Source organism: Cavia porcellus, unplaced genomic scaffold (genome assembly GCF_034190915.1).
Source record: "Cavia porcellus strain 051 isolate PalLab524CR breed Dunkin Hartley unplaced genomic scaffold, mCavPor4.1 scaffold_42, whole genome shotgun sequence".
NCBI lineage: Eukaryota > Metazoa > Chordata > Mammalia > Rodentia > Caviidae > Cavia > Cavia porcellus.
Genome location: NW_026947525.1, coordinates 377171 through 398407, shown reverse-complemented (window position 1 = coordinate 398407; position 21237 = coordinate 377171). Strand labels below are relative to the sequence as shown.

General features: G+C 36.5%; 1 long non-coding RNA gene across 1 annotated transcript in view; it reads right to left on the bottom strand.

The window, feature by feature from the left end:
- Nucleotides 1-351: 351 nt before the first annotated feature.
- LOC134474897 (uncharacterized) overlaps nucleotides 352-21237 on the bottom strand; it is a 33579-nt gene continuing 12693 nt past the window's right edge. The window contains exon 3 of the long non-coding RNA XR_010045822.1: nucleotides 352-3405. This is a non-coding gene — a long non-coding RNA (uncharacterized LOC134474897). The remainder of the gene's footprint in view (nucleotides 3406-21237) is intronic.

Below are 21237 nucleotides of genomic sequence, written 5' to 3'. Positions count from 1 at the left end.
AATCATCCAAAAAGTCTAGAAAATGCAAATAGAACTACAAACACACTCTGCTACCTTGTCTTTGACAAAGGAGCCAAATATGTTCAGTGGAAGAGAGACAGCCTCCTCAATAAATGGTGCTGAAGAAAATGACTTTCCTCCTACTGAAGACTTAAACTGGAGAAATGTCTATCATTATGAAATAAATATGTTAAACTAGATCAAAGATCTAAATATTAAAACAGAAACACTAATGAGGCTTCCTGAACAAAAAACACATTTTAAAGAATCAACTACGGTGACCCCATCTTATTAAAAATTATTTGTACATCAAAAGAAATCACTAACAGAATGAAAAGACAATGCTCAGAATGGGCAGGGGATATTTTTCTATTTTCTGATAATCTTCAATATCATTTCCAAAGTACTATAATTTTCAATATGTAAGTACTTTACTTTCTTTGTTAGGTTCTTTCCAAGTATTTCATTTACTTGGAGGATATTTTAAATGGTGTGGTTTCTGTAACTTCTCTCTTGGTGAGTTTGTTGATTGTGTACAGGAATCTATTGATTTTTGATTGTCAACTTTGTCTCCAGCTACATTTTTGAATTTGCTTATTAATTCTAGGACTGTTTTGGTGGAGTTTTCAGCATCTTCTATTTAGAATATCATATCATCTTTGAATAATGATAATTTAACTATTTTCTATTATATACTTATTCTTATTTCTCTCTTATGTCTAATTGTTTTGTCTAGTGTTTCCAGAGCTATATTGAATAGGAGTGGTCATAGTAGTCATCCATGTCCTTTTATAACTGTAGAATGAAAGTTTTCAGTTATTCTCCATTTAGTATGATGCGGGGTTTTCTTTGTCATTGTCTGAATTTTTTGTCATTTTCTTTTTTATTGGTACTGGTAATTGTACTCATGACCACACAATTGCAAGGCAGGTGCTTATGCCACTGAGCTAAATCCCCAGCCCCGTCATTATTTTATTTTATCAGCTTGAGGTAAAGGTCATCTGTTGTTATTTACTGTAGGGTTTTATCACAGTTCAGTGCTTGACTTTATCAAAAGCTTATTGTGCATTTATTGAGATGATCACCATGTGACTTTTGTTTTTGCCTGTGTTGATATGACATTTAAATTTGTTGATTTGCATGTACTGAAACATCCCTGCCTTCCTGGGATGAATCCAAGTTGGTCAGGTTTTAAAATCTTCTTTATTATTTGCTACATTCACTTTGCTAGTGTCTTGTCAAGGACTTTTGCTTCTATGTTCATTAGGAAAACTGTCCCATAGTTTTCTTCTTTTGGTTGGGTCTTCCTCTGGTGTTAGTATCGGGGTAATACTTGCCTCAAGGCATGAGTTAGGGAGAAGAGCTTCTCTTTCAATATCATTAAACAGCCGTGGCCTTAAATTTTTTTTCTACATTTATTGTAGAATCCAGCAGTAAATCCACCAGGACCTAGACTTTTTTTATGTTGATCATTTGCTTTTCTGTTGTCATTGTTTTTCTTATTTTTCAATGTGCTCATGAGACCAGCTCTCATTCAGTTCAAGTTGGCCTTGAGCTCACTTTGTAGCCTTGTTTAGTCTCAAACTCAAAACAATACTTGTACCTTAGCCTCCAAAGTTCTGTACCACCATTCCCAGCAGCTGATAAATTTTTATTAAATCTTCATTCTCATTAACTGATACTGTGTTTTTCAGAATTTTTATATCTTCTTGGAACAGAATTGGCATTTCATATTTATCTAGGTATCGGTGCATTTCTATATTTTCTAACCTATGAAAGTATACATTTTTCCAGTAGATTTTGATGATCTTCTGAATTTTCACAAGATCTGTAGTTATTTTATCCTTCTGATTCCTCAGTGCATGGTTTTTCAATCTTTATTTTTTTCTTTTTTGATATGATTGTCCAAGGGTTAATCAATTTTGTTTATTCTTCCAGTGAACCACCTGTTTGATTTGTTAATCCTTTGAATATTTTTCTTGTTCTGCATTGCATGACTTTCTTGTCTGGTCTTATAATTTCCTCCCTTGTATGGGATTTGTGTTTGTCTTGCCATTCTTCTTCTGGAAGATTGAGATGCAACACTTCATTATTTGTTTGTGTTCTTTCTATTTCCTGATGTGAGATTTGACTACTATAAATTTCCTTATTTGGACTGCTTTCATTGAATCCCATAAGGTACAGGATTTTGCATCTATATTCTTGTTAGGTTGTAGATATTTTTAAGTTTCTTCCTTTTTTCATCTGTTACCCATTGGGTGTTTAGGAGAGTGTTAAGTTTCATATACTTATGAAGTTGTTGCAACTTTTTTTTACCATTATTTCACAATTTAAATACATGCTTAAGAATACTATCCTTAGGCTGCAAAGTCAATCAAGTAATACAAGGATTAAGTTGTTTTTATACCTCCATTGCTATCAACTCAGCATGTCCTCTAAACCAGTCAGATGGTGGTGGGAGGAGGTGATTGTGGTGCTCCTCTCCCAGCCAATACAGTAGTTAGCTCACAGGAAGTGTAAGTTTCTTGCTTTTCTTCTGAGAAATGGAATAGCTTCCACAGAATCACAACATGGGCATGTTGGCTAGTTTTCCACCATTCCCCTTATGACTTCCACCAGCTCACAGGAAGGGAAAATTAGATTTCTGTTTCTCCTCTCTGGCCTGAGATGGCTCCAGAATGTTAATTTTCTCATCAGGATGACTGGGTGGAGACATATCATAAAACCTGCGTATCTATGTGTGTGTCCTACAGAAAATAATTCAGATGTAGGTCATTGATTGGATTGGAAATGTCTTGAGGAAAGTTGTGTCATGTAAGAGGATTTGGCATTGGTGAACCAAAAAAAAAAATACAGTGCAAAAGAACAACTTCTATATACTTGAATTGTCTTAAACAGGTTTGATACTTGGTCCTGTCATCATCCAACAATACCAGATTTCAGTGCTGAGTCTTTAAAACAGATACATTTTATATTTCATGTTGGGGTCTTTTCTTAGGCACCAAGATGGCAATAAAGGGTCCCAAGAAGGCTCTAAGAAATGAGAAACACAACATGGTCTTCAGGGCTGCATGAGAAGAGTGATCCATGGCAGAGCTCATCACTCTGCTAGCCAGCTGGCCAACTCATGCTGGCAGGAGTTGAGTGGACAATGGAGGAAACCTGATAAGGATCTTGGTAGAGGTTCAAGACCCCTCAGAGAAACAGATGATGCCAACTGCAGAGAACTATCCCACAGAAAATATCTAGGTGGCCTCAGCTGTGGCCTGTCTTGTCCCAGGAGGCATCTCTTCATTCTCAGTTTAATCATGCCTGGGCCACATCACAGCCCTGCATGAGTATTCAGCTTCAATGGCTCTAACATATCCCTCCTTTTTGTTTGGTTAAACCTTAGCTGTTGGACATCTAGAAGAAAAGATTGATAACAATACAGTATATTAGAGGCAGTAAGCTTAACATTACTATTTTATCTAAACATGAAACACCTTAGAATGTTAAATGAAATGTATTTTCTACTATCCATGGATATTTTAACATTTGAATACCTACAGTGTTAACATTGATATATTTTACATAGGAAATCAGAAATCAGAACCATACATATTGTTGTATCATGACATCCTTGCAATAATCTGAATTTCTATTTTGACATAAAATATGTTTTAGTCAATCACCCTTATCTAATACCCAAGAAGTTTCTTATGTATTATTGACCAATTTATTGACCTTTAGTGGAATATGAATCTTACAAGTCTTTGTTATTAGCTGAAGTATAAACATGAATCAAAAGTCTGCTACCATAAGTAATCCCCATTTTACAATCTTAGAGGTCTATGCCTCCATAAACATAAATATATCTAATATATCATGAATTTGGTGACAATCAACTGTCATAACAATGTGAAAAGTTTACTCAGGCATCTTAAATCAAAAAATGCATTAATTCTTTTGATATTGACCAATGTGAACATTGAGGAGTACATTTCATGACTTTAGTTAAAGTGTCTCCTATAAGGCTATGGAGATCATTGAGGTCTCTGATGAATAAACAAGAACTGGTTAAAAACTTTACCAGGCAGCCACTTTCTGATTTATCAATTAGAGCCCTGTCCAGCAATCTCAGTCATAAGGGACTTTGTTTATTCATCCTAATAATATCAATTTTAAGTAATGAGACTATCAAGTCAATGGTAAATAACAACATATTTCATTCATATACCCAGTCTTTGTGACATTTGGAATAGCTGGCAACAAGGTACAAGCATATTTTATAAATCAGTAAAGAAACAAATCTTTGATTATGTGATCCAGATATGGAAAAAGAGAAAGATTACTGAGCTCCAAATGAAAGGAACAGTTGTTCACCGAGTGGACAAGTGGATAAACGTACACAGACAATCTGTGCTGATTCAAACAAACACAGAAATAAGCAAAGAGCTTGTGGAGGTTTTTGAGAACAACTTAAGTTCCTCAGAGGCCATTTGTGTACTTGTTCAATACTCCTTTGTTAAACTAGCTCATCTCTTATACCCAGTGCTCCCAGTGCTGGAACACCTGTACACCCCAAGCACTCGGGGTCCTTCCCAGAGGTTTTGGGCCACTTGATCACTCTTGTATGGGCATGTTTGCTTTCTGCTTTATAAGCTTGAACAATCATTAGCTCAGGGACTCCCAACAACAGCTTACAAACAGACTAAACAAATACACAACTGATACATGGACAGATGGACAAACATCTTATAAAATCAGAGTGTACTTGAGCATATCAATAACAAAGCCCAATAACAAAACCTTCCTACAAGGTTAGAGTCTACAACTATAAATCAACTAGTTCACCTTTTTATAGACCAACTAGCTGAGATCCTGTAAAAAGTATCCAAGGCTTGATTCAGGGAGAGGTGAAATGGTGGAACTATGTTGTGTAGCCTGTGGTGACAACTCATTCCATGCAGAGCAAACACAAAGAGCAGAATTCCATACAAGGCCTTGGCAATAACACAGAAATGTTCCCTCTTCCCCAGATCAGCAGGGGCACCAGCCCCTGCCCACTTGAGTCTGGAGATGTTCTGTATAATACAAAAGGCTTTGTCAGAGATATAGCCTGGTAAAAACATATTTGAATTAAGTAATAAGCCTTTTTGGGAAAGAGAAGTGACTTACAGTAAATAGCACCATGGACAGAATAGTAAGAACCTGTGCAGGAAGTGCATTATTCTCCTTTAATTGTTTCAAGAAGAGATTTGAGGTTATAATGAGCTTGTTAAATGATTGCTTGGCCAGTGGCATTATAGGGGATAAAATTACATGAGAAATGTTCCATGAGGAACAAAAGGAAGCAAAAGCCTGTGAGGTATAGGCTGGACCATATTCAGGTTTAAGGAAGGAAGATACACCCATGACTGCAAATGTAGCCAGGAGATGTTGAATTACATGTTGGGCAGATTCACCATGCAGTGGTGAAGCACAAATAATACTAGAAAACGGGTCAACAGAAACATGAAGAAATGAAAAGGAAATCAAGAAACAGTGTGTGGCATGTTTACCAAGGTTCATTGCAGCAGAGGCCATGAGAGTTGACAGCATCACAGGGAAAAGGGTGAGGTATGGCAGCACAATGGAAACCAGTGGAAATAAAAGCTTTAGCTTCAGAAGGTACAATGTCAAACAATTTATGCAAGGAACAAGTGTATTGGTGAAAAACGACAAGGCTTTGTTTAGTGTTATCAAAAAGAGGATAGACTATAGAGTAAACCCAAGGCCAGACTGAACTGTATAGAGAGAACCTTCCTCAAAAAGGCCAAAGGAGTCGGGGGGGGGCTGTAGAGTATATGCAATCCTTGATCAGAAATCGCATTACCTTTTAAAAAGCCAGGTAGGGCTTAATGACCACATTTATGTAAAGGAAAAAGTGCAGCATTGTGAGGGCAAATAATTTGTACATGTAAAAAGAAGATACTAAGTGTGAGCCCATGGCCACAGGAGAGATAAAAACAAGATAAGTGAGATAAAAACAGAAGGAATAAAACAGAAGAAAACTAGCTCAATTCTTACACTCCACGCTCCCCGTGCTGGAACACCTGTTCACCTCCAGCACTCCATGCCCTCAGGACATTTCCCAGATGTTCTGTGCACCTTGAGCACTCCTGTATGGGCACTTTTGCTTTCTGCTTTACTGGTATGAACAATCAGAAGCTCAGAAACTTTCAGGACCTGCTTGCAAACCAACTGGACAAACACGCAACTGATATGTGGACAGACTGACAAACATAAAGTCAGAGCACGCTTGAGCATATCCTTAATCAAGCCAAATTATAATACTTTCTTAAAAATTTAGAATTTACAGCTACAAATCAACCAGTTGGATTTGTAATACACCAACTAGCAGAGATCTGGCATAAAAGGATCCAAGGCTTGATTCAGGGAGAGGTGAAATGGTGGAATTATGTTGTGTAGCCTGTGGTGACAACTCATTCCATGTAGGGCAAACACAATAAGCAGAAATCCACACAAGGCCTTGGCAATAACATAGAAGTATCCTATCTTACCCAGTTCAGCAGGGGCACCAGACCCTTGAGTCTGGAGGTGTTTTGTATGATACAAAAGGCTTTGTCAGAGATATAGCCTGGTAAAAACATATTTGAATTAGGGAAGAAGAAAACCTTGTTGGCAAAGAGAAGTCACTTACAGTAAATAGCACCATGGACAGAATAGTAAAAATTTGTGCAGGAAGTGCATTTTTCTCCTTTAATTATTTTAAGAGAAGAGATTTCAGTGAATAATGAGCCTCTTCAATGATAGTGTGGCCACTGGGATTATAGGGGATACAATTTACATAACAAATTTGCCATATGGAACAAAAGGAAGCAAAAGCCTGTGAGGTATAGGCTGGATCATTGTCAGTTTAAAAAAGGAAGATACACCCTTGACTGCTAATGCAGCCAGGAGATGTTGAATTACATGTTGGGCAGATTCACCATGCAGTTGTGAAGCACAAATAAAAACAGAAAATGTATCAAGAAAAACTTGAAGAAATGAAAAAGTTTTAAGGAGGAACACTGTGTAGCATGTTACCATAAGTCACTGGAGCAGAGGCCATTAGAGTTGACAGCATCACAGGGAAAAGGGGGAGGCATGGCAGCACAATGGAAACCAGTGGAAATAGAAGCTCTAGTTGCAGAAGATGGAATGTGAAACAATTTGTGGAAAGAACAAACTGATTGGTGAAAAAAGGTGGGGCTCTCTTTATTGTTATCAAATGAGGATAGACTACAAATTTATCTCAAGATCAGGCTGAAATGCTTATAAAGACACTGTTGAAAAGACCTTGCCCAAAAAAAGAGAGAATAGAATATTCAGTGCTTGATCAGTAATAGCATTATCATATCAAACAACAGGTAGGGCTTAATGACTACATATATGTAAAAAAAAGAGTGGCATGTTAAAGGCAAAGAGGAGCCTGTGAGATGTAAAAAAGAGACAATAAGTGTGAGTCTATTGCTACAGGAGAGACAACAAGAGAAGAAGATAAGTGTGAGATAGTATTATGAGAGGCAGTAACTAAGTTAAGGACATGGGTTGAAAAAATTTGCAAAGGAAGGATAACACAGAGAGCTCACTGCATTGACAAGAGGTTTGTGGCAGTGAAAAAAGGTGTTTTCAATTATTACAAAAACATATGTTACAGCTTCATGATGGGGGGTTCCATCAGTGAAGACAGTGAGAGCACTATTTAAAGGGCTGCTAATGCAATAAGTTTGAAGAGAAAAGGGAAGTAGAGTAAATAGAGACAAACAATGATCCTGGGGCATATCAAAAGAAACAGAACCAACATAGACAGCAAAGCCACTTGCAGATTTTTTTTTTTTTGGTCCCAGGGATCAAACTCATGACTGTGCACTTGTAAGGCAGGCACTCATGCCACTGAGCTAAATTCCCAGACATGAGTCTTGCAGAGGGAACAGCAGAGGACAGCAAAAAGGAAAAGTTAGCCTTGGTAAGTGGTAAGACAGTATTGATTAAATCAATTCCAAGGACTATAGGTGTTCCAGTACATCCTCAAGTGATGAGAGGGAATAGCACTGACAATGGGAAATAAAGTATTGCCAGGTGAGTGGAGTAAAACAAAACCATCAGCTCCAGTGTGTAGCAATCCTGAAAAGAAAAGGTTGTCAATAGTTAAACAGAGGCCTCAGCATTCATCTCCCAGGGGAATAGCAGTAGCCACCACAGTGGAGCCAAGTGCTTGATTTCCATGAGTAACATCATAAGTTTTAGAGAAGACAAGGCAAGACAATTAGCTGGGTTACAGATTCAAAAAAATTAGTTGAATGTGTAAGAGAGATCACAACTGAAGCAACAATATGCCCGTATAACCAGCATTACTGAGGCCAAGGATAACAAAATGCCTCTTTTTTGATGCAGGTGAATAGGAAAGAACTGGCCAGCTGTCCAGGAGGTAAAGGATCATGAAAAGTAGTAGGAACTTCTAAAGCATACCAGGGAATTCCAAGCTAGTGTCAAGTATCACAGAAACATCTTTTAAAGCATTTTTGTAGCCTTGATTTGCATTTTTATATGTTAATTGCTTTAACAAGATAGAGGCTACTGCCTTGTTGTCCACCTGGCTTTCAATAGCTTTATTTAATCTTCATAAAGTCAAGGAAAGGTTCAGTGTCCTCCTGTTTAATAGTACTAAAGGAACCTTGTGTGTCCACTGCTTCAGGGAGTCTTTTTCAAGCTTTTAAAGCAATTGAGGATAATAGCCTGAGGGTGGCAATTAACTTGTTGGCATATATCTGAAAAATCTCTCTCGCCTCAAAACTCAGCAGCTCCTATATGAATATAGCAATCAAAATTATTCATAACTTGCATGTCCTCAGCACCAGTATGCTCTTAAGCCACACCTGATGTTTGGCTAGAGTGATAATAGTATGCACTGAGAGTTTCCAGTTCAAAGGGGTCATTTCACAACCATGAACGATATCCTCAATAATGCCAATTACAAAAGTACTTTTAAGTCCATATTCCTTGACAGCCATTTTAAACTCTTTATTTTTCTTGGTTTTTTTTTTTTTTTTTTTTAGGAACATGGGATTGAACTCACAAACTTATGGGTGTCAGGCAGCCTCTTAGGCCACTAAAATTACCCCCTGTCCCTTTTAAGTCTTTAAATAGAATACTGCAATCTTTCAAAGTGGGGCTCTTTTCCTGTTGATACAAAACAGGTCAAGCAATTAATTTGCCATGTTTACCTTCTTGGGCCATCTTCTGCATGGGAGGTCGAACAGATGAAAATTTGCCTAGAGGTTTTACAGGGTTTGCATCTTGTGAAGGCAGCAGCAAGTGGAAGAGGCGAAGCAGCACAAGTGAGCCATCCAAGAAAACTGGGAAACCAGCCGTTCCTCCCTGCCAAATGTCACAGCATCCCAGCAAAAATACCAAGTGTGCAAGACAGAAATCAGAGCTCAAGGCTCCTCAGTGCAGCAGTTTGTGTATTTTTTCCCAATCTGTCACAGTAACCACACCAACCTCAGAACACCAAGGACAATGATCATGAATAGCCCACAAGATTTGCACCAAACATGGCCCACCTTCCTAAGGAAAAGCAGTTTTGCATTATGTTTCTGTTGCACTTCAGACACAGAAGTCCCCATGACTTAAATGGTGAAGGGATTTTTTTCAAAGAAAATAAAAGTAATTTCCAAACAAAATAAAATAGACATGCTTTTGGGTCCATTTTATGCCCCAGGAACACAGCAATGTGAAGTGACATTCCACAGCAGACATCCCCACTGTAGAGTCCCTGTTCAGGCAGTAATTGTTGGGGTCTGTGCCTAGACCCCCCACACCCCCAAACAGATGCATGGCCCAAAAGAGGGAAACAAGTGACACAATCTTTAGGGCTGCAGGAGGACTAAAATCCTTGTCAGACCTCAAAAATCTGTTAGGTGTATGGCTGACTGATGGCTGGGCAGGACCTATTTAATCAGAGCAAGCAAGGAGTTGAGTGGACAATTGAGTAAAGCTGAGCAGGATCTTGGGAGAGGCTCAAGGATCACTCAGAGCAACAAATGATGCTAATTTAGGAAAACTATCTAGCCTTATCTTGCTCCCTTAAATGTCTCCTCCTTCTCAATTCAATCATGCCCAGGCCATGCCACAGGCCTCCACAGGTATTCAGCTTCAATGGCCCCAACATTTTTACATAAATTTGCAGGATTCACAAGTGCATGTCATGCCAGTCTCATTCTAACACTGCCATTTTCTCTCACTCCCAGACATGGCCTTTCAATTGTACTGAATAGTGATAGACTTTGTCCTGTCTCATCACATTTATGCTTAGTCACCATGCTCAACAGAAGAGAATATATCATTCTGAGCCATGAGATGCTGAGGACAGAGTAACACTTTTCTTTTGGTCAATACTGTTTCTCAGCATGCATAATATTTTCATGATAAATGAGTAAGAAACTCATGGTGGTAATAATAAGGAACAATTAACAGTGCAAGATGCTGTAAGAAAATGAGAAAAGACTCATTAACTCAATTGAAGAGTAAAATTGCATTTTACCTAGAGTTGTTTGAATAACACAAATAGGTTAAACAGATAATGTTAAAATAGCATTGATGGCAGAAACAATAGTTTGATGCAAAGACATGAGGGCCTGCTGACCATAGAGACATGGCATTGTTACACACTGTCTAAATGTAACCAAAAAGGAGGAGGGAGGCTCTGAGAAACTTATCCCTCTTGTGCTTGTAGAAGTCTACTAAAATGTTGCTGAACCACTTAGGTTCAAAGCTAGTTCTAGATGGAATAAGGCTAGCCTACATTTGAAATTCCATGAGTTCAGATAGGTCTATAGAGCTGTGATAATTGATTATTGGGAAATCAAATTATGCATCCTACATTTTTCTTCACATCAGCAAAATCAGTAAAAGATCTGAGAGACTTGCAAATTAGTTTTTGCAGAATGAAAAATTTATGCAACATAGAATTTCACCACAAAACAACCCAATATATCAGTAGCTACCATAATTCTCTTTCCTTGAAAGGGTTGAATATACCTTCAGATACAATAGTAACAAACACGACAAAATAGTATAACACCATTAAAGAGAATGAAAGTATTACAGGGTATTCAACCAAATAATAGAAAATAAAAACTCATTACCATATTATCTCATTGGCCATAAAAGATTTGTTTATACTATCACACACAATAAAATCCAATAAAATACATGATGGAACCAATGGAAACAGAAGGACAAAAGAATGGTAGCACTTCAAAGCAAGATGATATTAAATTAGCAGTGCCTATTACAATATCTTGTTGTCTTCAAAATAGCTGTTCATGCCATCACAGATAATAAAATAAAACAACCCAGGATAAAACCATTCCAACTAAAGAATGGGAACATTATATGTCTCCAAAGCAATGTAATGGGGACTCATGATTACCTTAAACTCTTATGTACTTTTACCATTTTTTACAGTAGGGAGACTATACAGTATTTATACATGTGAGTTTGATTTATTTCAGGTATGAGTAAGGTCTCAAGTTGCATCCATTTATTTATGAATATCTCAATGTGATCATTCTTAATAGCTGAGTAGTACTCCATTGTGTAAAAATAGCATATCATTTTTATCCATTTCTCAGTTGATGGACACTTAGGTTGTTTCCAAGATCTGGGTATTACAAATTGTCCTGTCATAAAAATGGGTGCACATATACCACTGAGGTATGATGTTTTCAGTTCTTTTGGGAATGTGCCTAGAAGTGAAATAGCTGGATCAAGTGGGACTTCCAATTCCCCTTTCATGAATTCTCTCCCTACCCCTATGTCTTCAATATTTATATCCTATTTATCTTGCAACAGATTTACTGTTTCTGTTATAATGTTAATATATTTGATCCATTTACATTTTGGTTTAGTACATAGTGATAGGCATGGGTCTAGTTTTAGCTTTCAGCCTATGGAGAGCCAGTTTTTCAGGCATAATTTATTAAAGAGACTGTCGTTCTTCCAGTGAAAATGTTTGATTCCTGTATCAAAGATAAGATGGCTGAGTGTGTTTGTTGTTGTGTTTGTACCTTCTAATTTATTCCATTGATCTATAGTTGAGAGTTTATTCCAATACCATGTTGATTTTATTATAATTGCTTTGTAGTATAACCGACTCAGGGACTGTGATGCCTCCCACCTTTTCTTTACTGCTTAGAATTTTCTTTGCTATTCTAGGTCTCTTCTGGTTCCAGATTAATTTTAGGAGTGATTTCTCTAGATCTATGAGGTATGTTGATATTATGTTCATTGGGATTGCAGTAAATCTGTATTACAGTTTTGGAAGAAAGGCCATTTTCACAATATTTTGTTTTCCCATCCATGAACAAGGGATGTCATTCCATTTTCTGGGATCCTCTTTGATTTCTTTTTCAGGACATTATAATTTTCCTTATATAGATTTTTAAAATTCTTTCGTGAGATTAATTCCAAAGTATTTCATTTTTTTGGATGGCAGTGTGAAGGGTGTGGCTTTTCTTATTGCTCTGTCAATGAATTTGTTGTTAATGTGTAGGAATGCTATAGATTTTTGAGTATTGACTTTGTATCCAGCTACATAGCTGAATTTATTGATTATATCTAGGAGATTTCCAATGGAGTTTTGGGGGTCTTCTATGTAGAGTATCATGTCATAAGTTAACTTCCTCTTTTCCTATCTTTACTCCATTTATATCTGTCTCTTTTCTAGTTGCTCTGGCTAGTATTACCAGTACTATGTTGAATACAAATGGTGATGAGGGACATAATTGTCTTGTGCCTGATTTAAGGTAAAGGCCTTCAGTTTTTGGCCACTTAATATGATACTGGCTGTTGGTTTGTCATAGATGGCCTTTATCATATTGAGGTAAAGATCATCTATTCCAATTTTCTGTAAGGTTCTTATTGTGAATGGAAGTTGCACCTTAGGAAAAGCTTTTACTGCATCTATAGAATTGCTCATGTGATTCTTACTTTTGGTTTTGTTGATATGGTGGATTACATTGATTGATTTACATATGTTGAACCATCCCTGCTTGCCTGGAATGAATCACACTTGGTCGTGGTGTATAATCTTGATGACTTGCTGCATCCTGTTTGCCAATATTTTATTGAGCATTTTGCATCTGTGTTCATTAGGGAGATTGGCCTGGAGTTCTCTTTTTTACTTGGGTCTTTCTCAGGTTTTGGTACTAGAGTAATATTTACTTCCAGGAATGACTTAGGAAGAATTACTTCCATTGTGACTTCATTGAAGAATTTGAGGTGTGTCAGAATTAAGTCTTCTGGTATTTCTTGTAGAATTACACAGTGAATCAGTCTGGGCCTGGGCTCTTTCTATGCATAAGCAGAACTATTATATTTTCAATTTCATTAATAGAGATTGGATTATTCAGCATTTTTACATCTTCTTGATCCAACTTTGGTACTTCATATGTTTCTAGGAATGTGTCTATTTCTTCTGTGTTATTAAAACAATGAGAGTGGATGATTTTAATGTAGGTGTTGATGATGTTTTATATTCCCCAAGAGTCTGTAGTGATTTTGTCTTTTTCATTCCTTATTGCATGAACTTGAGCCTTTTCTTCCCTTTCTTAAATAAGGTAGGCAAGGTGCTTATCCATTTTATGTATTCTTTCACAGAACCAACTCTTTGTTTCACTGATTATTTGTATTGTGTTCTTAGTCTCTATTGCATTAATTTCTTTTCTGATTTTTATAATTTCCTCCTTTCTTTTGGCTTTGAACTCCATTTGCTTTGGACTTTCTAGATATTTGATGTGTAGCATCAGATTGTTTATTTGTATTCTTGTGGTTTCCTGATATGCGAAGTCAGTGTAATAAATTTTCCTCTGAGGACAGCTTTCATTGAGTCCCACACATTCCAGTAAGTTGTATGTGCATTTTTGTTTGCTTTTAGACATTGTTTAAATTGTTCTTTAGTTTCCCCTGTGACCCACTGATTGCTCAAGAGTATATTATTCAATTTCCATGTGTGTGTGTGTGATTTTTGCAGTTCCTAGTTTTATGGCACAATGATCTGATTACATGCATGGGATAATTTCAAGTCTTTTGCATTTATTTAAAAATATTCTGTGGGCTATTATATAGTCTGTTTTAGAGAATGTCCCATGTACTGCTGAGATGAATATATGTTCTGATGGTGTTGGCTGGTACACTCTGTATATGTCCATCAGGTCTGTTAGTTTACAGATGTGATTCTGTTGTGTTATTTGTTTGCTGAATTTTTGTCTGGCTCATCTGTCCCTTGGTGTCCAAGGTGTGTTAAAGTCTCCTGTTATAAATGTATTATTGCTTATTTGATTTTTCATTTCTGTAAATAGCTGCTTTTGCATAATTGTGTGTTCTAGAATTTGGTGCATATATATTTACAATGGTTATCTCTTTCTTTTGATGTTTTCCCCTAACTAGTATGTGGTGACCTTCTTCAAACCAGGAATGATTCTAAGACATAAAGAACCCATGTCAAGGACTGTCACAAGTTTACCTGGAGATCTAGAGTCACTGCCAATTTCTCGTGCATGTCTATATCAAGGTTGTGTACTAGGAAGGGTCAAAGCTCAGCGCTGGAAGCTACAAATTCTGTGTCCTTGGGTGCAAGATCTGTGCCATCAGGCTGAGTGATCAGTACTGGAGCCAAGATATAAAGCTCATGATAAGGGCCAGAGTTCTGTAAAAGAGAACAGTAGCTATGCAAAGTAAAATGGGGCCCTGACTCCTCTAATGATGATGATGGCTGAGTTCATATCTGGAGAATCACTGCTACCAGCTTCTCCATGAGAATGAACAGCCTAGCACCTTCCTTTCATTTCTCCTTTGATGCTGTTTGCAACAATTCTTCAATGCATGCTCTGTTCCCAAAACCATGATGACTCAGTTCACTGGCTGGTCCAAGTTGACCATTACTAAGTGACCAAACCACCACTTATTTAGATACTTGTCTTTTTCATTCCTTATTGCATGAACTTGAGCCTTTTCTTCCCTTTCTTAAATAAGGTAGGCAAGGTGCTTATCCATTTTATGTATTCTTTCACAGAACCAACTCTTTGTTTCACTGATTATTTGTATTGTGTTCTTAGTCTCTATTGCATTAATTTCTTTTCTGATTTTTATAATTTCCTCCCTTATTGCATGAACTTGAGCCTTTTCTTCCCTTTCTTAAATACTTATTTAGATACTTAAATTCTAAAACAGACTTTATGGGGGATGAGGACTTATCTCAGCGGCATGAGCATCTGCTTGGCAAGTGCAAGGTCATGAGTTTGATCCTCAGTACAAAAAGAAAAAGGACTTTGTACCACTTCATATCTTAAAGTATTCATCTGGTCCACCTCACATAAGCAACAGTGAGAACATGTGAAGTTCATTGAAATGAAATATTAAGGAACACAAACCTTCACAATGTATTCTTCACATGTGCCTTCACATACTCACACAGAAACTATTTGGTCCATGTCCCGTCTGCATTTGTTGTACTCTAATTAACTGCGGGAATTTGTGTGAAAATGTAGATAGGGTTATCAACTCTCTGATTATACAAGGAAATTTTAAAAATCTTATTTAAGACAAGTAGAAAAACAAACCAATATATACACGTGTACACGTATGTTTCACTGCAGGACACTGACAGCACTAAACGTAGGACAGAATGTCATGAGTCTGGTGTTATGCACATCACCACCTCAATAAGGTTACGGTGGCTACAGATAATGGGCCTAAATGTGCCAATATATTAACAAACAAAATAGTTGGAATGAAATGTACTGAATATGCATTGTATTTAATATACCAAATCTAAACTGGACCTGGTGGCTTGTGCGTGTAAGCCCAGTACTTGAGAGGCTGTGGCAAGAGAATTGTTTGAGGCCACTCTGGGTTATAAAATGATCTCAAAGCCAGCCTGAACAGCATAGCAGCATGCTGCCTCAAAAAGAAAAATATATCAAATCTAATGAGCACAGAGTAATTGTGATGGCCTTGTTACATTACATGCTTATACTGACCTGTAGTCTACTAGGAAAAAGCTAATTTAGGGCCCATTTCATAATAAAATATCATATCACTTACTGAATGGAGCACACTGATGAATATTTGTTATTTATCGTTGGTATTTGGTGGCTGACAGAGCAGTGCTTGCTGCTGCACTCCGCAGAAAAAAGTGACTATTGCTGCAGGAAACAAGACTGCATGAATCACTGCAATATGTCCTTAACTCTCTGGGAAAGAGACCCACTAAGGAAGCACTGCACTGAGCAGACTTACTACATTTGGTCTTTTGAATACTTTGAACACTAACTTCAGTAGTGGAAGATCAATTCACCTACACTTCCACCAACAAAGTTAAATAGTTCCTTTTCTCCTGCAGTCACATGTACATTCTTTTGGTCTTGTGGTGATTTGTTCTCCCTGCAATGAGATGGTGATCCTATTTGCATTTCTCCTTTGTATAAAAGTGCTCAATAGTTCTTCAGGTATTTCTTGGCAATTTGTGCCCATTATGAAAAGTGTGTATTCATTTTATGTTCCTATTGACTATATGCTAGCTGTCAAGGAGTAACATGCAAAACTTCTCCCATTCTGTAGATTATATTTTCATCCTTTTTTATTTGAATTCTGTTTTTGGCTTCTATTTTTGTGCAGGAGTATAAAATCTTACATAATCATTTTTGCTTGTTTTTGTCACCCTATCTTATTTTCTATACAAAACATCAGCAATAGCATTAAGTAAAAAACTTTTTTTTAATGCCTCTACATTCAGAACATGGAATGCCTGGCTCATTCTTCTTTCACTATGTTTTACTCTAATAGAGGCACATTTGAGACTGCTGCACAAATTATCATAAAATGTACATTTCCTGAGTGAAAAAAAATCACGATTTACAGTAGTGATTCTTTGGGTGAGGAGAACAAATCCTTCACTTTCTTACATTTAATAAATATATTCTGCTCTTCACTTTTGTTGTTTCCAAAATTCATTCTTTGGTTTTGAAGAACGCAATCTCATAGCAGACATAGTCAGTGAGGAGTTTCATTCCCCTATATTACTGTCTGGTTGCCTATATTTCTAACTAACTCAGCTCCCTGTAACATTAAAAATTGTTTATCAATTTCACTTAGCATAATTTTAGCAAATAAAATATACTTAATGAAAATAGTGAAATATACGATTAAATTGAAAAAATGATTATCACAGTTTCTCTACTTAGCCAAACATTTTCACCTTTTAAGTCTTGCAGTACAAAAATGAGCCCATCCAAATGGTGTCCAAAAATGGGGCAAGACATGTTTTTCAAAAAAATGCAAGCTGAATTATTTTGCCTGGTACCAGGGACACAGTACAGCTGGAGTTTGCAAAGCTGTGTAACTCACTTAAAATTTTTTCAGGCTTATTGTAGAAAAAAGAATTACAAAGTGAATGGTTTATGGGTGTGGATGAAGGAATGAGAAATCCTTGATCCACTAAGGAATGTGGAAGAAATTTGTTTCACTTTGCAGAGGATAGAGAGGTCTCAAAACAATTTGCAATCCTTTGTCAACTAATTTTAGATAACATCTGTCCTTTGCAGAGGGTAACCATGTTTAACATATCTATTAGTTCACCCAGGAAGATGGCACACACAGAAAAGTATGATGGCACTACAAGTTGTAGAAAATAGTTGCGTTTGCAAAGGTAACCAACAGGCAATTTGGTCATACAACTTGGGTATTGGCAAACACAACACAAATATAACGAAGCTCTGTTTGTTCATGTATAACATCAAGCATGTGGTAAAACAAACAATAAAAACAACTTTAAGAAAATTGCTATAGTATAGGGGACAGTATATCATTCACTTTATTTACCATGTTATCTGTAGGTATTTCTTAACCACAAAAGAAACATAGAGCCTTTTAACTATCAATTTCAACAATTGTGCTCATAGCACTGCATGGTTGAAAGATGTAGATATTTTTTATGGTACCAGGGAATGAACTCAAGACCTTGAGCTTGCCAGGCAGGTGCTTGCAACTCTGAACTCAATATCCTGGCCCAATAGCCTTAGATACTAAATATGAATTTTAGCAAAATTTATTTGCCATTGACATATTTAACAAAAAATCTTGTTAATCTACATCTTCACATGTGAAATTATTTTATTCCTTGCATTTTAAGTTATATTTTGTTTTCTGAACTGGGTATCAAACTCACATGCTAGCACTTGCCAGGCATGTGCTTCTGCCTGCTGAGCTAAATAACTGGTAAATAATATTTTTTAAATGTATAAACATCACTTTATCCATTCAAATAGTATTGTGATTTTTTCAAAGGAGGTCAAGGTAGATAGAAATTGATATACAGTCAGAGAGGAATTGGGAACCTCTAAGGTGTCAATGTAACAACCTAAACACAAGTATCACTGCTAGAGGCACAGCTGAAGAAAGCCAGACCTGAATGAGAAGATGCAGTGACCATGTCTACATGCCTCCTGAAGAGAAAAATAATAGCTTGAAATGTACTACAGTTACCACGACTTCCTCCAGGATGTCCAGATAGGCATCAGTTACCTTACTCAATGACCAGAAACACTGGACTATTGTTCCCACAAAATGCTTATCTCTTTCTACATAGCTTTTCTGGATAACTTGTTTCCCTGCTGGATAATATTAGTTAAGCAGCTATAAGCTTATAGATTGATTGTAGTTTGAGACCCACATTGCACCACATTGTGACTTTGCTGTATAAATGAACCTTGACAATAGGTCTGTGGCCAAAACACAGAAGACCACTCCTGAAAATCCAGGGCTAATTTTTTTTCCAAGAAAACTTCTTGAACTTCTTTTGGTTTGTGACTTCATTTCTCAATGTTGTGAGAGAACCAACTTGGTGCATTTGACATCAAACAGGGTAGGATTATATTTCTTCTATTTCAATTTGAATGTGAGACATCTGCTAAATGCCATGTCCCAAAACCTTGGTTATAAGCTGCTTATTTGCTCTTAGTTTTGCATTCACATGAGCTTTTGGACCTCCTCAGTCTAGTAAATTGCATATGTATTGGAGGAAGGAGGTCACTGTTGTGCTGTAGCACAATAGGTACCATTCCTAACTCTGTATTTGTTATTACTTCCTGGATGCCACCACATGACTAGCTTTCCTCTGCCACATCATTCCATAATTCCCATTTTAGATAAGTCAGTTTTCATTCAGCTCTGTTATTTTTGTTTTCTTTTAACAATCTTTCTCTCTCCCTTGTTTTTTTCAGGTTTTAGGTGCACACCTATACTACCAAAACTTGGGAGGCTGAGGAGGGCTAATTAGTGTGAATTTAGTTGACTAAGAAGTGAGTCCACAGTCAGTCTGAATGGCATAAGGAAACCCTGTCTCAATCAAACAGAAAAATTGTCATATTAATATGGATATCTTTGAGAATGGGAACTCAATAGTTTGAAACTCTTAGGACCATATCTATTAGCATGCATCAGGCGAGTATAAGAATCCAGTAAAACTACCTTCAAGGATTTGGAGAAAATTCAAAAAAATCTTATTGCAAACTGTAATATAGATTTATTGAAATTCCCATCAAAATACTATTAGGAAAACTCACAAATTCAGAGAAAAAATTTCATTTGACTTTTGTCTTTGCCTGCGTTGATATGATATTAAAATTTGTTGATTTGCATGCACTGCTGTTGTCACTGTTTTTCTTTTTTTACATGTTCGTGAGTCAAGGTCTCATTATGCAGTTGGTGACATTCTGCTCACTTTGTAGCCCTGGTTAGGTTGAAACTCACAACAATCCTTCTACCTCAGCCTCCCAAGTCTGGGATTATAGGCAAGCACCACCATGCCCAGCTGCTGATAAAATTTTAATTAGATTTTCAGTCTCATTAACTGAAACTGCATTAACAAGAATTTTTATTTCTTCTTTGGTCAGCTTTGGCAATTCATATATATCTAGGAATCGAACCATTTCTATAATATCCAACATAGGAAAACATAAGCTTTTTAAGGAGATACTGATGATCTTCTGAATTTTCACAGGATCTGTAGTTATTTTACTGTTTTCATTCCTCAATGCATGGTTTTCAGGTTTTCTTTTCTTTTTTGATAAGGTTGGCTAAGGGTTTATCATTTTTGTTTATTCTTTCAATGAACCAACCCTTTGATTCATTCATTCTTTTATTATTTTCTTGGTCTACATTGCATTAATTTCTTCTCTGATCTTTGTAGTTTCCTCCCTTGTGTGGGTTTTGGTTTTGTCTTGCCATTCTTTTTCTGGAAATGAGAAAACATCAGATTATTTTTTTGTGCTCTTTCTATTTCTTGATGTGTGATTTCACTACTATAAATTTCCCTGTCAGGACTGCTTTCATTGAATCCCATAAGATCCAGGACTTTGCATCTATATTCTTGTTGAGTTGTAGATATTTTTAAGTTTCTTCTTTTATTTCATCTGTGACCAATTGTTTTTTTAGGAGGGTGTTATTTAATTTCCATATATTTATGAAGTTTTTTCCAATTTCTTTTACCATTATTGCCCAATTTTCTTGCACTATGGTGAGGTAAAATGCATGGTGTAACTTCATTTCCTTCATATTTACTTCAACATGTTCTGTGGACTAGTATATATGGTCTGTTTTAGAGAACCTCCCATGCACAGCTGACAAGAAAGCTTTTTCTGATTATGTTGGGTCACATAGTTGGTAAACATCTATTCAGCTCATTTGTTCACAGATTTGGTTCAGCTTTCATATTTATTTTCTGGTTTTTTGACTAGTTCATCTATCTGTTTGTGATAGTAGGGTATTGAATCTTCCTGTATCAATTGTGTGAATTATTTGATTTTTCATGTCTTTTAATAATTGTCTTATGTAGTTAAGTGCTCCTGTATTAGATGCATACATATTTGTGAATGTTATCTTATCCTTTTCAAATTTTTCCCTTAACAAGTATGGAGTGAGGTTCTTTATCTTTTTGGTCATTCTTGGTTTGAAGTTCATATTGTCTCCAAAGAGAATAGCTACTCATGCTTTTTTCTGGGTCCTTGTTACATGAAAGATTGTTTTCCATCCTTTGACTTTGAATTTCTGAATTTCTTTTTGCCTTAAACAAGTCTTTTGCATACAGCATATTTTTGGATCTTGTTTCTTGATCCATTCTCCCCATTTACTTCTTTTGGTAGGTGAGTT